We start from the raw sequence: 19,945 nt of genomic DNA, 5'->3' as shown, positions 1-19,945 counted from the left end.
AAAACTCGAGGAAGAAGATATTGTTAAATTATTAATTTATAATTTGATTTACACCTTTTGGATTGTGCCTCAGCAGCTAATAACGACAAATGTGCATGGAAATTGTACAGGGACATCATTTTATTTTTACTTCAATTTTTATTGTACCTGAGTTTTTGAATGTAGCCTACTTCACTCCCACCCCTTCTACTATTGAAGTTCAACCGTCCTCCACACAGATCCAAGAACCACATATACAGTCATAGTAGCCTTACGGTCATAGTAAACAGTACGTTCCAAAAATATGTTCGCGTTTTCCAGTGACGAAAGAGCTTTCAATATTGCATCATTTTCCATTTGCCTACGTCGCATCCCGTTTTCCTCCACTTGCTTCTATTCCGTCTCTCTGTAATGCTAATGCGACTGCTCTAGCTAATTGCAGAAATTGATGTTGACTGTCTAGGCACTTTCTGAGAACTAATTCGTTAATATTATACCCATACAATTGTTTAAAATACATACTAAATTAAAAGGGCCTCGTTAAGTAATTAAACTGTCACGTGATTTCCTACCTTTCTACGATTCCTGCCCGTCGTAACCACTTGGACGGACAGTAGATAGCATGTCTGAGTAACGTTATCTTTTCGGATCGGGCAGAAGTGAAGATTGAATTTACAGTACGTAAGGTCTCTTTTATAGAGTAGGTACAGAATTATTTCAACATGAGTTACTAGTACGAAGGACGAAACTGGTAATTGGAATTACACACATTAGAACTGAAGCCTGTATCGAAATGAACCGCCACTATTTTGAAAAATGTGTTTAAATATCCAAATTATGATTATTTTTCAATTTAACTTCATTCTCTATAGTGTACGCTAATGTGCTATAGACAGTTTAATAGGCTATACACTGCATAATGAATACCTCCGTATGGACAGCTCAGTTCGTGAGTAAAAACACTCACTGTTAATACTTTATTCTTATTAAACAAAAGCCTAATGAAAATTATCAAACTCAAAAGCGTGATATTTCCTAGTTTACGTAAATGGATGAACTATTTTTTTTCTTCCCTCCTATACCTAGTAAAGTGATTTGTTTGTATATTACGCCATCGAACTCCAGTCGTGGAAGGAAGTAGCAACCGTTGATCCAAAGGTATAGCCAGGTTAATATCAGAAATGTTAGTAAAAATAAAATGATGTCCCTGTATTAGAATAACATTAGGAGATGTAGCTATTTTCTTTGAAAGTTAATCAAAGGATACGACAAGGCTTATATTCATCTTCTTTGTTATTCACAAATAATATAAATGCTTTCAACAAAATAGAAATCTCAAGACTGAATATCCCACAATTTTGCAAATTACAGTATATAGAATTTTCTGCACACTCGGAGAAAGATAAACATAGAACGTTCTGTTCACGAGTTATTGTCTACTACAGACAGAATCTAAACCGAGTTGTAATATCTAGCCCCGTATGAAAGACGAAATATGAGGTGAAGAATTTAGTTCATTGTAAAAAATGTACGTGTATGTGTAAAAACAATTGAATAGTCTAAGTATTATATTAAGGAATATGACATGCGAACACAAATTCAGAATTGTATCAGATCAGTGGAAGTTATTGTGTTATAGCTAGGGATCGTATTCTGGCCCAGGGCGTATGGAGATAAGGGTAATTTTTAATGAACTCTATTGACGTGACTCCATATTTAGCGCATGGCACAGGTACTATCAGGAAACACTTGCGTCTTGTTTGTGCTGAATTTGACGTTCTATTCATTATTCAAAACTAAATCTCGACTGCTCACAATGCCTTCTAGTGATTAAGATTGTTACTACGATATAAATGTTTTTTTTATAAATCATTTTATGCAAGAAGTATTATAACATTTATACTATTACAAGAAATAGCACAAATAATACCAAAAAGGGCTAATCGATTTTTGATAAGAGACCAGCAGTGAATTAATATTTCAAAGCAAAATAAATAAATAAATTTCATGCAATAAACGAATTTTTGCTTATACTCGTAAATAGCAGCAAAATTCAGATATCGTATTATTGATTTTTTCCGAGTTAAGTTAGCCTGCCATCAATAGATTTGTGCAAATATCTCATTTTTTCAAATTGTCGATTGATCTGTTATTGCGTAACTCCGTCCAATTGGACAGAACAAATTAATCACACATTCAGTCCCTGTGGAAAGGAGGTAAATCTCCACATCTCTGCCAGGAGTCCAACTCGGGTACTTTGATGTTGTAGTCATCGCTTTACTGTCAATAAATGGCACTGAAGTATCTACAATTTATATTTCATAGACAGACAGTGTAATGCAAGCGTTTTGTTGAGTAGCGTGTTAGGCGGACATGATGTGGTTGGCAGTGTAAGACGCATTTCGTACTTACGAAACTTCTGCTCTGTTCCTTGAGGCGTATCGAAAAGAAGGGGAGCATGTCTTCAGGGGAGGGAAGTGAAAGACGGTTGAGAACCACCTACCATATCCTCTTCTTCTCCGCCCTCATACGATCTTTTCTTTCCCCTCCACAGACCCTTTTTGAAAACGAACACCGGACACATTTTAGACTGACCCTAACATACGAAAGAGTATGGAGGTAGTCGGCGTTCTAGCTTCTCAAGTTTCTGCATTTTTTTATTTCTCTGCTGCCCTTTTCAAGGTATTCTTTGAAATATCTTGTCGTGAACATCATTGCTATGATTCCCCTTTTAAAATTTTCAGTCATTGTATTAATGGTTTCTTTCTCATAGGTTTTAGATCTAGGTATAAGGAGAGTAACATACAGTATTTGAACGCTGGGGAAGTTATTTCGGGATTTTGAAGGAAGTCCATGTTTTCAGCTCATTCCCGTTTGAGTGAATACGTCTTTTAAGTAGACATCGCGTCGAAGGTGTAATGTTTTCTGTGGCCTCTCGATTAAAAATTTCAACAGGTAAGGAAATAAAACCGTCGATCTGAAATAGTAATGTTTTAAGTTGTATCCCAGATCACATATAGATTGCTCAATGGGGCATGGGGAAAATAGGCCCATATTGATCCGATTAGCAAATCGAAAGATTAAAGAGAAAATCATGGATTGTAAGAAAGCATTGAAAGACTCGAGCATTAGTATAGATGAAGATTTTGAATACGAGGTGAGGTGTAGAAGGAAGGTGTTAGTGCCGTTTATGAAAGCAGCTAGGAATAATGGACATTATGCAAAATTAATTAAGGACAAATTGAAAATTAACGGGGAGTTACTTGATGTTGAATTTTGTTTGGAAAACTTGAATGCGTCGGAAAATGGAGAGAATATTGACGAAAGTAAAAGATTAGAGATAGAGGAGAGAGTTAGAAAGATTCTTAATAATAGTGGAAGAAATAGAAAAGGTAAAGTTGCAGAAGACATGAGGGCAGTGACTCAGGAGATTGCGAGGGAAGAATGTCGAAAGAACCCATCGTCAGCAAATTCCACTCAGGCGGTGAACTCTAAGGCAGCGGCTGCACCATCTAGTAGACGACCAGTAATATAGATTACTCATTCCTGTGTTAAAATCGGTTGTACTTTGAAGAGAACAACCGCCAGGATCGCCACCGTCCGCCATAAACGAACACGAGATGGTAGTACAGTCGCTAATGCAATTCAAATGGGAGTTATGACGTGACTCCTTATGTAGCCTAATAACTAGATGGCAGCATAGTAAACCTGACAAAAGTTGTTACCGTCAAAGCCTATAACGCCGAGCAATCTGGGTGTATATATATATGATCTAGGGTTGCATGTAAACGATCTATCTTTGTCCATGAGTGATGATTCATTCATTCATAGTGTTCTGCCCAAGGGCAGGTCTTTCACTGCAAACCCAGCATTCTCGGTCTTTCCTATTTTCTACCTTCCTCTTTGTCTCCACACATGATCCATGTATCTTAATGTCGTTATCATCTGATATTTTCTTCTGCCGCGAATTCTTCTCCCGTTCACCATTCCTTCCAGTGCATCCTTCAGTAGGCAGTTTCTTCTCAATCAGTGACCAAACCAATTCCTTTTCCTCTTCCTGATCACTTTCAGCATCGTCCTTTCTTCAGCCACTCTTTCCAACACAGCTTCATTTCTTACTCTGTCCATTTCAGACGCTCCATCCTTCTCCATTATACACATTATGAGTGATGAATAAGATCAAAATTAGATGGTCATACTCGACATTAAACTCGTTGTAACAGATGTCACCTCCATAATGTATACATACGGAGGAATCTGATACGAAAGAGTGGAGAACGTGTCGATTCAATATCTCATTAGTTCACACACAACCTTCAATGTGTAATGAGACTCGCCGACGTATAATTATGTCGAAGTGAAAGGGAACACAAGTTGAAAATTACAGTCGATAAACTCGACATCAGTTGAGAGAGCCAATGGGTTAGTCGTTACCTGCTTGACATTGAAACTAAGAATACAATAATTTTTCATTCACAGTTGAAGGGTTAAGAGCCATAGTGGGCCAAGCGCCATATATTATAAACGAAGAAACAAGGGTTGAAATTAAGTGAATATAATAATTTAATGAAACATATAGCAAGTAATACGTATAAAGTATGCACATTAAAACTAAATGATATGTCAATCTTCATTAAACTATGGCATTCACTTAACTTTAACTTTTGCTTTCTCCGTTTTTAATAAATGGCGCTTGGCCCACTATGGCTCTGAACCCTTCAATTTAAGAATTGTAATTTTAAGTCAGTTTATAATAACTTAAAGTTGGCTAGTTGCGAGGTTACACTAATTCTTAATAATAATAATAATAATAATAATAATAATAATAATAATAATAATAATAATAATAATAGTAGTAATAGTAGTAGTAGTAGTAGTAGTAGTAGTAGTAGTAGTAGTAGTAGTAGTAGTAGTAGCCCCCTAATAATAATAATAATAATAATAATAATAATAATACACCAAAACAATAGGAATAATTACATTATGAAACCTTCCCTAGTACAAAGACATACTAGAATTCGTCTATACAAGACCTTGGCGAGACCTGTATTTTGTTACGGCAGTGAGGCATGGACATTGAGGAAGAAAGACGAAAGCAGAATAACGGCTAATGAAATGAAATTTATGAGATACACAGCGGGATATACGAAATGGGATCACAAACGCAACGAAGATGTAATGGAAGAATTACAACTAAAACCTGTAATTAATCACGTAAAATATTATCAGAACAACTGAATAAATCATCTGCATCGCATGCGTAGAGATAGAATCCCAAAAGTCATGCTCCACTATCGTCCAAACGGGAAGAGATCTCTCGGTCGTCCAAAGAAGCGCTGGATTGAAAATTCAACTGTGAGATCGTAACAGGCCATATGGCCTAATACTTCAAGGAAAGGAGAACAATAATAACAATAATAATAAAATAATATGTTATTATTGTTATTTCAGTACGTAACATTGTGATTTTACCCTCTTTGGTGATACCTGGTATTATAGTCGCGACGCTGTTATTCCTGGCGTGACTCCTCCTCTTTGCTTACGTTTTAGGAAGTCAAGGCTCTATAAAATCTAGGTAGGTAGTATCGTTCGCCATTTTTGTTCTTTCGTTGCCGAGTTATCACATGAGGAATCTATTTGCCACACCGTTAAACATTATCATATCGTAGCTCCTATAGTAATAAATTAAACGCACTGTAATTCAGCAAATAATTGAGCGGCAAATAACGTCCTCGTGTGCTTTCTGCGAACGCCAACGAAAGAGCCAAAATGGCGGGCGATTATATTAAGTATTTATCGAGCCTTAGGAAATGCATCAGCGAATCACAAGACGCACACGTTTAAATGTAGCCGACCTGCAACGTGATTGGCTGCCGGAAATTAGAGCGACGGGACTATAGAACCTGTAATTAATCACGTAAAACATTGTCACAACAACTGGATAAATCATCTGCATCGCATGCGTAGAGATAGAATCCCAAAAGTTATGCTCCACTATCGTCCAAACGGGAAGAGATCTCTCGGTCGTCCAAAGAAGCGCTGGATTGAAAATTCAACTGTGAGGTCGTAACAGGCCATATGGCCTAATACTTCAAGGAAAGAAGAAGGAGAATAATAATAATAAAATAATACATTATTATTGTTATTTCAGTACGTAACATTGTGGTTTTACCCTTTTTGGTGATACCTGGTATTAGTTGGAGACGGTCAAATTAGCCTTTTAGGAACTACTCGTGATCCTCACTATAATTAATTGTAACGTTGAATTAATTAGGAATTTGCTTAGATTTTAGACCCCTGTAAAGATATGAAAACAGTTAATAGATGCGTAGTTAGATGAGGTGTGTACAATTTGTATAGCGCTGTTTTTGTAATCCTATTATCGACAATTTAAATCAGTTGATTATTGCGCATGGCAAAGTGTTTTGTCCTCACATTAATGAACGCTCGGGTCGGTGGGAAGACTGAAAGGAACAAACAGGTGTGAGTGCCAGCTGTCGGCAGTCCACGAGAGCAGCCGCAGTTACTGCATGTGGGCTCAAGCAACAAGTTCTGCGTTATTTGCATAATCGGTATCGGATCTCATCTCAGGAAAGTAATAGAAAACAAGTGAAGGACATGGTCCAGCGCACACCTATCGAAGCTCGCTTTAATTGAGATGTAATAAACAAGAAATCTGCTGTGTACAAGTTTCACAGTCATTTGCGTCGACTACCGTTAGACTTTGGCTTCTGAACAGTATTGCCAACCCACTTGTTAGGGATTGGCTTCTTAACAGTATTGCCAACCCACTTTTATTTCAATTTTGAAGGCTTTCCCGTTACTCATTCATTGTCAGTCCCGAATGCAGTGCATTCTTTTTTTTCCTTCCTAATATGGTCTACTTTGTTTCCTGTTTTGTCTGTTAGAAGGCTCTCCGGTCGCACGATACGCCCTGCAGAATGTCCGCAAGGTAGGGAAGTTTGGGTTTGCCAGAAGCTTGTAGCCTGTAATTTTCGCCTGAGGCCTCAGAATCTCAGACAGTTACTTTGTATGTGTACAGTAGAACTTCTGTTATCGGTAATAATTAAGGGGGTGGGCTGAACGGTTAATGTAAAAAGTATGGTAATCCGTACCATAAAAGATTTTCATAAATTAAGTGCACAATAAAGTTTCGTAATTTCCTCCGTGGTTTTGTATCTTTAACACACTACTGTGCTCCAACCACGAGAAAGTCTCTGCCGAATGAGACGAAGGAGGGTAATGCTGTGAATGAATGTTGATGTCATAAGGTCACACACGTTGGTACTCATATCTCTATTGGCTAGCTCTCACAGCACAAACCATAACATTGATGCAGATATATTGATACTACCCTAGTTACAAAATTAGATCACAGTTAATCTCCTGGTCTTTTAATCTCTTCATACAGGAAATTACATATGCAGGAGAGCGCATGGTTTTTAAACTGACGTTATAACGGTAATATTATCTATCTACTTCGTTCCAATAGATGACGCAATAGTAAGCACATTCCTTTCACGGTTGATCTCCTGGTTGGAGAACAGAAGCAGGAATCGGCAAAAATATCGCGATCTCTCGCACTATACTAGTGACGTCGCAGAGGGAGCGCAGTAAACTGTCTTTGCTTCACCCCCTCCCAGTGATGTCATCGTGAGTACAAATTTGCCGACGGCTGCACTAGGTAGTGGATCAGAAGTTCACTAAAGTAAGTCTGGTGTCAATGATATGATTTTAAGGGCCAAGGGGACTCCTTGTAATGACTCTCTGTGGAAAGCTAGGAATAGTAGAGATCTGGTGTAGTAGATTTACATACTTCATGAAATTAAATCACTTACAATTGTAACTCCAATCTCGTATTCTGATGCGAGATGAACCACAATTTCTCTTTTCCCAAACTACTGAATTATTTTCACTTTTTTTTTTTTTTTCGTAGCACAACAGTTTTCTTTTGATATTCGTGAAACATTTTTGCATAAATGTTAGACAGTACGGCCACTCTATCAGTAGGCCTACACCATACTATGTAAAGAGTAAAGACTTGTAATAACACTCTCTAGAATAAATATTAGACAGTACGGCCACTCTATCAGTAGGCCTACACCATACTATGTAAGGGTAAAGACTTGTAATAACAGTCTCTAGAATAAATACGTACAGCGCGATCGAAAAGTCCCTCCGCAGCTCCATTACTTCTAGTAATCCTGTAGTGTGTTGGCACTTCCCCTTTAATTCCGGTTTGACAACCTCACATTCCCAGGCCATCATATGCTTGGAGGCCAGTGCTACCACTTGAATTCTTTACCTAGTGGATTCTCGGCTACACCGTGGCTACACAGGCACTGCGGAGAGACTTCTTGATCGCAGTGTACTAATATATATGTAGTACTTCATGTTTTTTTCTGCAGAAAAATAACAGAGAAAAAAGACAGTCGGATAATCACCAGTTGGTTAATAGGGTGATAGGTAATCGGAATTCTACTGTATCTACTGCACAATATTCCTGGCGTTCCTTCCTTTCTGAAGGAAAACGTGCTAAAAATTTTAATCGCTCCTGCCAGTTTCTTCGTCCAAGGATGCATATGAGCTCCCGATCTTAGGATCCGGTGGACTGGCATTAGTTCATCTATACGGCAGAAGTTTTGCAAATTTGTATAATTGATATTCACAATTGAAGGGTTCAGAGCCATAGTGGGCCAAGCGCCATTTATTAAAAACGGAGAAAGCAAGGGTTAAAGTTAAGGGTATATGTACGTGAACGACCACAATTATTATCAGAAAATGCAGACTCTAAATTTCTAAAAATTTATAAGGAATTGGACAATTGGACAAAAATTACAAGGTACCACAACAAGACTTATTAGGACTTAAATATCTGATAAAAGTATAAAAAGGTTACTAATAGTATTTTTAAGAATCCACTTTTTACTTTAAATTAAGTTTTCCAAAATTTGAAAGTTTTCACATATATTATTTCATAACTCCACAACCATTAGAGATAGAATTCTGAAATTTTGTACACTGATTTAACATGAATTTATGCAAAAGGTAGGCTACAATAATGTCCATTTCTATGAAAATGGGAAAATTAGGTCCCAAAACATCAGGTAAATTTTAATATATTTTATATAGAACAAATACAAAATTAATTGTATTAAAATAAACAACTCTACATGTCTGAGAGTAGCCTACTTTTCAGAAATAAGTGTTTATTACATCCAGGAAATATATTAAAGATGTCAGGGAGACCATAACATTGTTATGGTTACCAAATGATGTAACTGCAGAATTTTTGTTTGTTTTGTTTGTTTTTTTTTTCATAATCTGATAAAACTGGTTTGAAAAATATTATTAGTAACCGTTTTATACTTTTATCAGATATTTAAGTTCTAATAAATCTTGTTGTGGTACCTTGTAATTTTTGTCCAATTGTGAGTTCATTTTTTATAAAATTTTAGAAATTTAAAGCCTGCATTTTCTGATAATATTTGTGGTCGTTCACGTACATATGTCCTTAAGGGAATGCCATAGTTTAATGAAGATTGGCATATCATTTAGTTTTAATGTGTATACTTTATATTACTTGCTCTATGTTTCCATTGAATTATGGTTATAACTTCATGTCAACTCTTGTTTTCTACGGTTTTAGTAAATGGCGCTTGGCCCACTATGGTTCTGAACCCTTCAATTAAACTGATATCCCTTCCCTCCACTTTACTCTCTTTGCTGCTCTTTATCTGCATATCAACAGAGGAGGTGAAGAACAAAAAAATGGGGAAGACGCGAAAACTAAAAACAATAACGGAGATTCTGTAGTATTTGCGACGGCGGCAGCGGCAGCAGCAAATGACCGTGGTTGTGGCTGTGTTGTGGGGTGCGCCTGGCAATCCGGGATGCTGCTTGCAGTAATTAAGCATATCTGCCTCGCCTACGCCCCCGCCATGTGAAATAGCTCGGTTGATGCAATACCCAAACTTACAAACGAGTTTCTTGCTGCCTTGGTGGGCAATGCCCAACAAAGATGGCCTTTCAGCATTCTTGAAACGCCCCTGAATTATGGCGCATTTCTGGCACTGTGCATGTTTTGTGCTAATGACAGTGATTGCAGCGCTCTCTGGTCTGCATGTGGTTGGTCCGCCGGACATATGGCCTTTCGTTGTACCACTCGGATATTCCGGGATAATTAAACGGTTGAAATGTAAGCCACCCGCAGCGTCCGTGGACGATACCGAGGAGGATGTTCGAGTCCGATGACACTGATTTTACAAAAATATCTTTATGTAAATGAAGTAGTTTTGTGCAAGTTTTTGGTTTCCCTGGAACAGAGGAAATTCAAATTATCTAATATCTTTGCATAAAATAATACGGCAACATTTTATATATCACTTATAAGAGACGTTGTTAAATGAAGATGATCATAATAATAATAATACTACTAATAATAATAATAATAATAATAATAATAATAATAATAATAATAATGCTTACTTACAAATGGCTTTTAAGGAACCCGCAGGTTCATTGCCGCCCTTACATAAGCCCGCCATCTGTCCCTATCCTGTGCAAGATTAATCCAGTCTCTATCATCATATCCCATCTCCCTCAAATCCATTTTAATATTATCCTCCCATCTACGTCTCGGTCTCCCAAATAACACTCTATATGCATTTCTGGATTCGTCCATATGTGCTACATACTCTTCCCATCTCAAACGTGTGAATTTAATGTTCCTAATTATGTCAGGTGAAGAATACAATGCGTGCAGTTCTACGTTGTGTAACTTTCTCCATTGTCCTGTAACTTCATCCCTCTTAGCCCCAAATATTTTCCTAAGAACCTTATTCCCAAACACCCTCAATCTCTGTTCCTCTCTTAAAGTCAGAATCCAACTTTCACAACCATACAGAACAACCGGTAATATAAGTGTTTTATAAATTCTAACTTTCAGATTTTTTGACAGCAGAAATAATAATAATAATAATAATAATAATAATAATAATAATAATAACAACAACAACATAATTTATTCTGGCGAAATTAAGGCTATCAGACCTTCTCTTCCATTCAGAGAAAGAAGCTTATACAATGTTGCAATGATAGAAGTTAATAATTACAGACTAATATTTAAGAAACACTCAAAGATTGATGTAGTTATGCCTATACAAACACAAGTTGAGTAAAATAATGCACACAAATGCTAAATAATAATTAGAAAATAATGCTAAATAATAATTACAAAATAATGACGTCTTGATATGTATTTATGTAGATAATATTATACGTTATAAATTATATTTATGCAGTCACTTAACTTGGTATTTTAACTCGTATGCATTGCGATATAAATAATACTGTAATAATAATAATAATAATAATAATAATACGTAAGGAAGACACTAGTGAAGTGCTTTGTATGGAGTGTAGCATTGTATGGGGCAGCAAGATGGACATTACGACGAAGTGAAGAGAAGCGGATATGGAGAAGGATGGAGCGTGTGAAATGGACAGAGTAAGAAACGAAGCTGTGTTGGAAAGAGTACATGAAGAAAGAATGATGCTGAAACTGATCAGAAAGGGGAAAATGAATTGGCTGGGCCACTAGTCGAGAAGAAACTGCCTACTGAAGGATGCACTGGAAGGAATGGTGAACGGGAGAAGAGCTCTGTCCGATGATAGACAACATTAAGGTATATGGATCATATGCGGAGACGAAGAGAAAGGCAGAAAATAGGAAAGACTGGAAAATGCTGGGTTTGCAATGATAGACCTGCCCTTGGACAGAACACTATGAATGAATGAATGAATAATAATACTCATGAACAGCCAGCTGCTGGCCTCACATCCACATGCCGCAGCAGAGGTGAACGATCATCGAACCAGATCGGAGGTATCGTGTGGTTAGCATGATGATCCTCCCTCCAGACGTTATAGCTCGGTTTCATAACCGGATTTCGCTACTTATCATAAATATTAGGCATTATAAATTATATTTCTGTAGCTATATGGATTTTTAACTAAAATTTTAGCAAATGTTTATTTATATGAATTTGTTTTCATTTATCGTCGTATAGATATATCATTATTTTATATTATGGATATACTGTATGTATACATTTATTCTAACGAATATTTGTGAATATTTTAGACCCATTTCGTATTTATATTGTATATATTTGGTGTTCTAATGCAGTGTTCCGCAACCTATTTCCGCACACCCTAGACGGGCATAGACTCAACACGACACATCAAAATGTTAATCCCCTCAAAAACATATGATGTGATTCTCTTACAATAATTACGTATTGTAATCAAATTTATTATTATTATTATTATTATTATTATTATTATTATTATTATTATTATTATTATAAAACAGAAATCGTCTCTTGCATTTATTAACAATCTATGAACTTTAATTCAATGTAGAAAATATACATTTCTATTACTAATATTTAAATAAATAACTACTTATACCGTACCTTCAATGTGATACTTGGGCCTGCTTAGCTGCACAGAGGTGGCTGATTCCTGGCGGAATCGTTGACAGTGCAAGCCTCATTTCTTCATCGATGGAACTGAGTCTCTCTCTCCCTCTTTGATGTTTTAATTTCAGTTAACGGCGAGAAGCCCAGTTCACACACATATGTAGTTGAAAATTTCAATAACATATTAACTGCCATCTCGGAGATAGCCGGTTATTCACTCCTTATTGGCAGCCAAAATGTTTCGAGAAGTTTCAATTTCATGTTCTGTCTGCTTTTAAATCTGCCAGTTCCTCTTGTACCGAGTATATTATTCGGAAGATGTTTTGAATCCACAATGAATGGATCACGAACCCTGTGAAAATCTTGAACACACATTTCAAAATAATTATTGAACTTCTGCCGCAAGATTACTAAATGTTCTTTAATTAAGGCCATCAACACTTTATTACCATCAGCAAGGGACCATACAGTTGGGAACATCTCAAACGATCCATTTTCAATAATCTGTATCCACAAATCCTTGAATCTTATCCATACTAGTCAGAATATTTTCGTTCCTACCTTGCATTTTTTCTGTTAAGCTCATTCATATGTACGAAAATATCGCAAAGATATGCCAACTTATATACCCATTCATCATCTGCAAATAAATCCGCGTACTCATGCCTCTCAATAGTAAAAAATGCAAGTACCTCCTCTTTAAGTTCACACATTCGCGCAAACACTTTACTTCTTGATACCCATCCCACTTCTACATAAAATATTGTTTATACACTTCATTAATTTGTTTTCTATCTTCGCCTGGCAACCTGGATTGTTGTTATTGTTGATTAGAGCTGAAGAGAATAAAGCTACAAAAACCTGTTGAGAATTTCATGTAATAGTTGTGTTTGTGTATTAAATTATTTTAAAATGATGTATACCCTTCAAGAGGGAACATGAATGAATGAATGAATGTTAGTCATGATGTCCCATGTTGGGCACAGGCCTCCTGTGATGAGGTTAGAACCCCCTCGACAGGGATGGCTCAAGTGTACTCGCTTGGTGAGCCAATCCAGGCGAGCTTGTCGTGTATACTACATTCGTGACATGGTTAATAACCCTGTTAGACTTTAACTAGTCTCAGCATTCTGTTCTTTGTTAATTTTTTTGTGCGAGATCGTGCGTATTTGCTTGCTTTCCGCACAAAACCAATACGCGGTAAGTGTGAAATACCACATTCAGTATTCCCAACGTAACACACATAACAATTTCCCTCTTCTTACCGCTTAAGCGCGACATTCATTTTACTGCTTTAGGCTTTTAACATATTATTTTTAGAGACGTTTAACATAGTAATAATTATAAATTGGAAACTTACCACTGCAATTTCACCTAAATTGCAATGTTAATTGTTGTTTTTAAATATTTGCAAAAATTAAGTAAAGTCTACTACTCCACGAAACTTATTGCATTCCTGATACAAGTAACATTAAGGAAGCCGTGAAAAAAACAACAAGATTCCAGATGCCGATGTTATTACTGCAATATGTTATATAAATAATATTGTTAAAATATTAAAATGAAAATTAAATCATTACATAACCTTACCGTTTGTTTTAAGTTCGCATTTATAGACTGGGGGTCCACACCTGTGGAGTAACGGTCAGCGCGTCTGGCTGCGAAACCAGGTGGCCCGGGTTCGAATCCCGGTCGGGGTAAGTTACCTGGTTGAGGTTTTTTCCGAGATTTTCCCTCAACCCATACGAGCAAATGCTGGGTAACTTTCGATGCTGGACCCCGGACTCATTTCACCGGCATTATCACCTTCATTTCATTCAGACGCTAAATAATCTAGATGTTGATACAGCGTCGTAAAATAACCCAATAAAATAAAAAATATATATATAGACTGGGGGAAAAAAAGACAGACGTATATCACGGCCTGCTGGAATATAGTAAACACAGAAAACATTTTATAGCAACAATGTTGAAGATAGATATATTTGTTTTCCAAAGTTGCTGTCATTGAACAGAAACCAAGATGGAGATTTCATTGCAACTAATTAGAAATTCCTCTTTCAGGTATGTAATAAACGAGCTTCGCACAAAATAATGTACGATACACGAACGGTATGTTTGTTTTCATGTTCGAGGAAAAGATTGAAAAAGCGAAACGTAGTTGAGCTTTTTTAACTTCAACATACCGCTCTTGTAACGCATATTACTATTTCTTGCACTACACACATTATACTGACACCGGCACTTTGACAAACACTGATTGCTATTTACACTATTTACCTGACACTTTCTCAACACTGACTTTACTATTTACAAAACTTATCTTACACTTTCACCAATACTGACTTCACTATTTACAATATCTTAACATTGATTACGTTATCTATTTAAATGACCTTCCCTAGTTCTTTTTCATAAAACTCTGTTCTTTACCGTCCTCGACCATTGTTTCCCCGCCTCTTTGGCAAACATGTCAGACCATCTGAGCCGTGGTCTTCCCTGTCCTCTCTTTCCGACGTAGGGGTCCCACATCGTGACTGCATGGGTCCATCTTGCCTGGTGTAGTCTCGCCACATGTCCCCCCCAGGTCCACTTCGTTGCCGTGGCTCGTTCTGCTACGTCAGTAGTGTTCGTCAGTCTTTGTAGTGTTTCGTTTGTCATTCTATCTCGTAGCGTGGTGCCCAGTATTTTTCTTTGCATCTTCCTCTGGCATGTGTGTATACTTGAGCGTTGAGAGAGAACATGAATCATCCGTATTGTTTAAATTTAGGAAATTACACAAAATAAGCTGTGTTTCCATCCTACAATCAACTGATAATAACAAAAATACAGGTTGTCAAGCGACGATAGTAAACAAAACACGCGAAAACAAATGAATGAAGTGTATAAACAATTGGATGTTCTTTTATATTTAAGCATAAAAATATAGGTATGCTATTTGAAATTTCAAAGTGATGGTGGCTGGGGATGGGGGTGAAATCTAAAATGCAATTAAGCCTGGTATAAGCAGACTTCCCTCTCAGTATCTAAATTGACGTGTTTTGTTTAATTGAATTCAATTTAAATAATTACGGCAGTTATTTAGACTCCGAAGTTTTGAAATGAAAGCCCTGTATAATGTTCTATTATTTCTATAAAAATCCCAACATTTCACTTGCATTAACTGGGATTGAACCCAAGTTTCCGGCTTGAAAGTCCAACAGACTTGTTCTTCGATTGCCGATGCACAATATAAAATAAATGTATGTTGAGTACTTTTCTATTAATGGTATACTTAAAGTGAGCTTGTGTACTCGCGGTTAGAATCCATGAGGCCAAGATTCGATATGCGGACTTTTTTTTGAACGCAGACGGAACGCTCTATAATGACTTGCGTGAAGGACGAGTGTCAGAAAGAGGGAGTAGTGGCATGATGAGATATTTTATAAGTCATTATCAGATGGCTGTAATTTAAAACAATGAAGCTCTGAAACCTCGGCCTGGGAAAGTTCACTTGCTCGGCGCTGCTACTGAGAACACTGCTGTGATGCTCATCGACGACACCTGGTTCGTAGCGCTGCCCCTGGAAATGTGTCACGACAGCGATTTCAGCGTTATACCACGTCTCTCGAATAAAATTGAGTGACATTGTTAGTTCCTTTATTCTTTCTTTTCTATCATAAGCAATGGATATACTTACTTACTTACTTACTGGCTTTTAAGGAACCCGGAGGTTCATTGCCGCCCTCACATAAGCCTGCCATTGGTCCCTATCCTGAGCAAGATTAATCCAGTATCTATCATAATATCCCACCTCCCTCAAATCCATTTTAATATCATCTTCCCATCTACGTCTCGGCCTCCCCAAAGGTCTTATTCCCTCCGGCCTCCCAACTAACACACTACATGCATTTCTGGATTCTCCCATACGTGCTACATGCTCTGCCCATCTCAAACGTCTGGATTTAATGTTCCTATGAAGAATACAATGCGTGCAATTTTGTGTTGTGTAACTTTCTCCATTCTCCTGTAACTTCATCCCAAATATTTTCCTAAGCACCTTATTCTCAAATACCCTTAACCTATGTTCCTCTCTCAAAATGAGAGTCCAAGTTTAACAACCATACAGAACAACCGGTAATATAACTGTTTTATAAATTCTAACTTTCAGATTTTTTGACAACAGACTGGATGAGAAAAGCTTCTCAACCGAATAATAACACGCATTTCTCATATTTATTCTGTTTTTAATTTCCTCCCGAGTATCATTTATATTTGTTAATGTTGCTCCCAGGTATTTGAATTTTCCCACCTCTTCAAAGGATAAATTTCCAATTTTTATATTTCCGTTTCGTACAATATTCTTGTCACGAGACATAATCATATACTTTGTCTTTTCGGGATTTACTTCCAAACCTAACTTTGTCTTTTCGGGATTTACTTCCAAACCTAACTTTGTCTTTTCGGGATTTACTTCCAAACCTATTTATGGATATACTTCGCTCTATTTTTTAATTTTTATGTCTATATATTTCTACGAATGTTTTCATTATGAATAAAATCGAGTCTTGTTTCTACAGAATAAAAAACACATTTCTCGAAATGAAAGTTCCACCGTAACTTACAAAATTATTAGTCTATGAATATTGTGACAAGCACCTTTGAATATTTTATATTTGCTCTACGAATATATAATAATAATAATAATAATAATAATAATAATAATAATAATAATAATAATAATAATTTCAAGGGAAAAATTGTTCCGGGGCCGGGTATCGATCCGGGACCTCTGGTTGAACGTACCAGCGCTCTACCACTGAGCTACCCGGGAACTCCACCCGACACCGTCTCAACTTTTCCCTTTATATCCACTCAACTCGCGTGGGCTGACGAAACGCCAGAGACCCACAACGAGTGCACACAATCTCTGTGTGACTTGGAATTGTGGTTTTCTGTTAACGTACACAGTAACGTATATATTATGCAAATCTAGTCTTTCAGGTGAAGCTCCCTGTAAAGCAGATTTGAATAATTTCAAGGGAAAAATTTTTCCGGGACCTCTGGTTGAGGTCAACCAGAGGTCCCGCGATCGATACCCGGCCCCGGAACAATTTTTCCCTTGAAATTATTCAAATCTGCTTTACAGGGAGCTTCACCTGAAATACTAGATTTGAATAATAATAATAATAATAATAATAATAATAATAATAATAATAATAATAATAATAATAATGGCTCTGTTGCATCATTAGTTTCCTTACTTCCATTATAGGTATGCAAATTTTATTAAAATAATAAATACGCATGCGGTTTGGTACAGGTAATCGTAACTATATATTGTGTAGAACTTCATAGTTAAAAAAAGACTGGAGATTTGAATAAATCCATGTGATTCCGTGTAAAGCCTGTACTGTATTGTTTTCCTAACACTAACTTAGATAGGTGTGTAGAACAACTTTGCTGCCGGCAATTTATTTGATTTTATTGTTTTATTTATTTATTTGTTTATTTATTTATTTATTTTGTCTTTTCTTCCTCCAATTTCAAGGGTGCGGTTTATATTCGAGTGCAGCTTATTTTCGATCCAATACGGTATTTAGTCCCCCCTACCCCCCCCCCCCCCGTTTATTCTAGTCAATACTGAACATTGCAGTGGAATAATGTCGTAGTGTTATATTAGTGTTTGCACCTTGCAGCTATAGATACCACTCACTATCACTCGTGTAGTCCGGATTTGTGCGAGGCGGGCCTCGCACCTCGCATGCGTCGGATCAGAAAAACCCAAGATTTAACGTGAACATTTTTACATTACAGGATAACAAGGTTACTTCGAATAGATAGAACTATTTAGATCTAGATAGATAGGCCTAAATATAGATAAAGATGGCTAAATAATGAGGTAGATTGTATAAAAGCTTTGTTATTTGTTTTCGAATGCATTGTGATCATTAAGGAGCGGATTCCTATGTAATTAAATATTCTTTTTGCTTGTGATAAAACACAATTAACAAAGTTAAAAATTCCGAACATGAAGTTTCAAGTTTAAAACCCGAATTTTATTTCACATAAGAACACATATTTTCACAAAAAAATATGTAAATACATATTTTCAGGAAATCTATTATAAACACATAAATTTTGGAATTTTTTTACTTAAATAATTTTTTACAAGCACTTTTAAATATTTTAAAACTAAATCAATTACGTCACTCAGAAGTACGTTATCTTTTTCATAACGGATGCTTCGTGTTTCTGAGCGCTGTGTGGTGTATCTGTGATCCATTTTCGTAAAAGTATCGCCTCAAGTTCTGAGAACTGCTAGGCAGCATATCAATGTTATTATTAGGGAATAAATTAACATGGACAAGGAGGAGAGATCTTGTAACACAAAATTAGGAATGTTTATTGTTGCTGAAGATGATTTCATTCCACGCTTTGTGAAACACAACAGATAAAGGCTGGGTATGAACATTTAATTTAAACAAATCTCTTGCCTCTCGCTCATGTCTATCAAGTAAGGCAATATATATTGTTGTGATTCCCTGTTATCGGGCTTCGTCAATCGATATTCTTCAAGATATACTGAAAGATGGTTATTTAAAAAAACGATTTGGCTTTCCTATTAGTAAATTTAAGCTTTTTGTGTGACACCATAAAAAACTCGAAACATCCAAAAACCTGTTGTCTGAAACAGGGAGGTGCGTGCCATGGAAATTAAACTAGTTTCGCTACCAGGTTCAGAAGCACAATTACTAAGGGACAAATTCCAGAATGTGTTTGGGAAAAACAGTGGATATAAAAAAATGTGTAAAGTTGCTCAAGTATTGGAGGGTGTGCCTGTAGGCGAAATTGACGGTGTATGTGTTTGTGACATTCCTCTCTTTAAATATGCACGTCTGACGTCCTGTGATGTGGAAAGATCGTTTTCACAGTATAAGTCGTTGTTCAGAGATAATCGGCATGCATTTGTGATGGAGAATTTGGAGATGACCTTTGTTGTTCACTGCATTCTCGGCTAACTACTAACACTCGTGTGGTTGGTGAGTATTAGTAACATTTTTTTTTCAAGCTAAGTAAAGTATTTTTGTCATATTTTAAAAAACAATATTTTTATATTTTTAGAAATATTTTCGTACTTTTCAACGCATAAAAAATAAATATATTTAAATTTTTTAGCACATAAACATCCGCTCCCTAGTGATCATATTGTAACAAAATCTGTTCTGTTACTCTGAAAAGTTCGACTAAGAAACTCGCTAGAATGGAAGCACACACACGTTCCCAACGAAGCATGACTATGTAGCGCTCTTCATCTTTCCAGTGATCGAATGTCGAACCTTTCCATCTCTCTGTTGCCGGAATTACTGCGATGTCAGGAAGAACGCTTCTACTCTGTTTTTCTTTGTCATACGTTAGCTGATGAGTGAGGCGACCAGCTGGATCGCCACAATTGGTCGAGCTGAACTGTGGTGTCAAGGGGCACAGTTTGACCCTCGAGT

Source organism: Periplaneta americana, chromosome 1 (assembly GCF_040183065.1).
Source record: "Periplaneta americana isolate PAMFEO1 chromosome 1, P.americana_PAMFEO1_priV1, whole genome shotgun sequence".
Lineage (NCBI taxonomy): Eukaryota > Metazoa > Arthropoda > Insecta > Blattodea > Blattidae > Periplaneta > Periplaneta americana.
The sequence above is the reverse complement of the archived record's forward strand: the minus strand, read 5'-3'. Positions refer to the sequence as shown.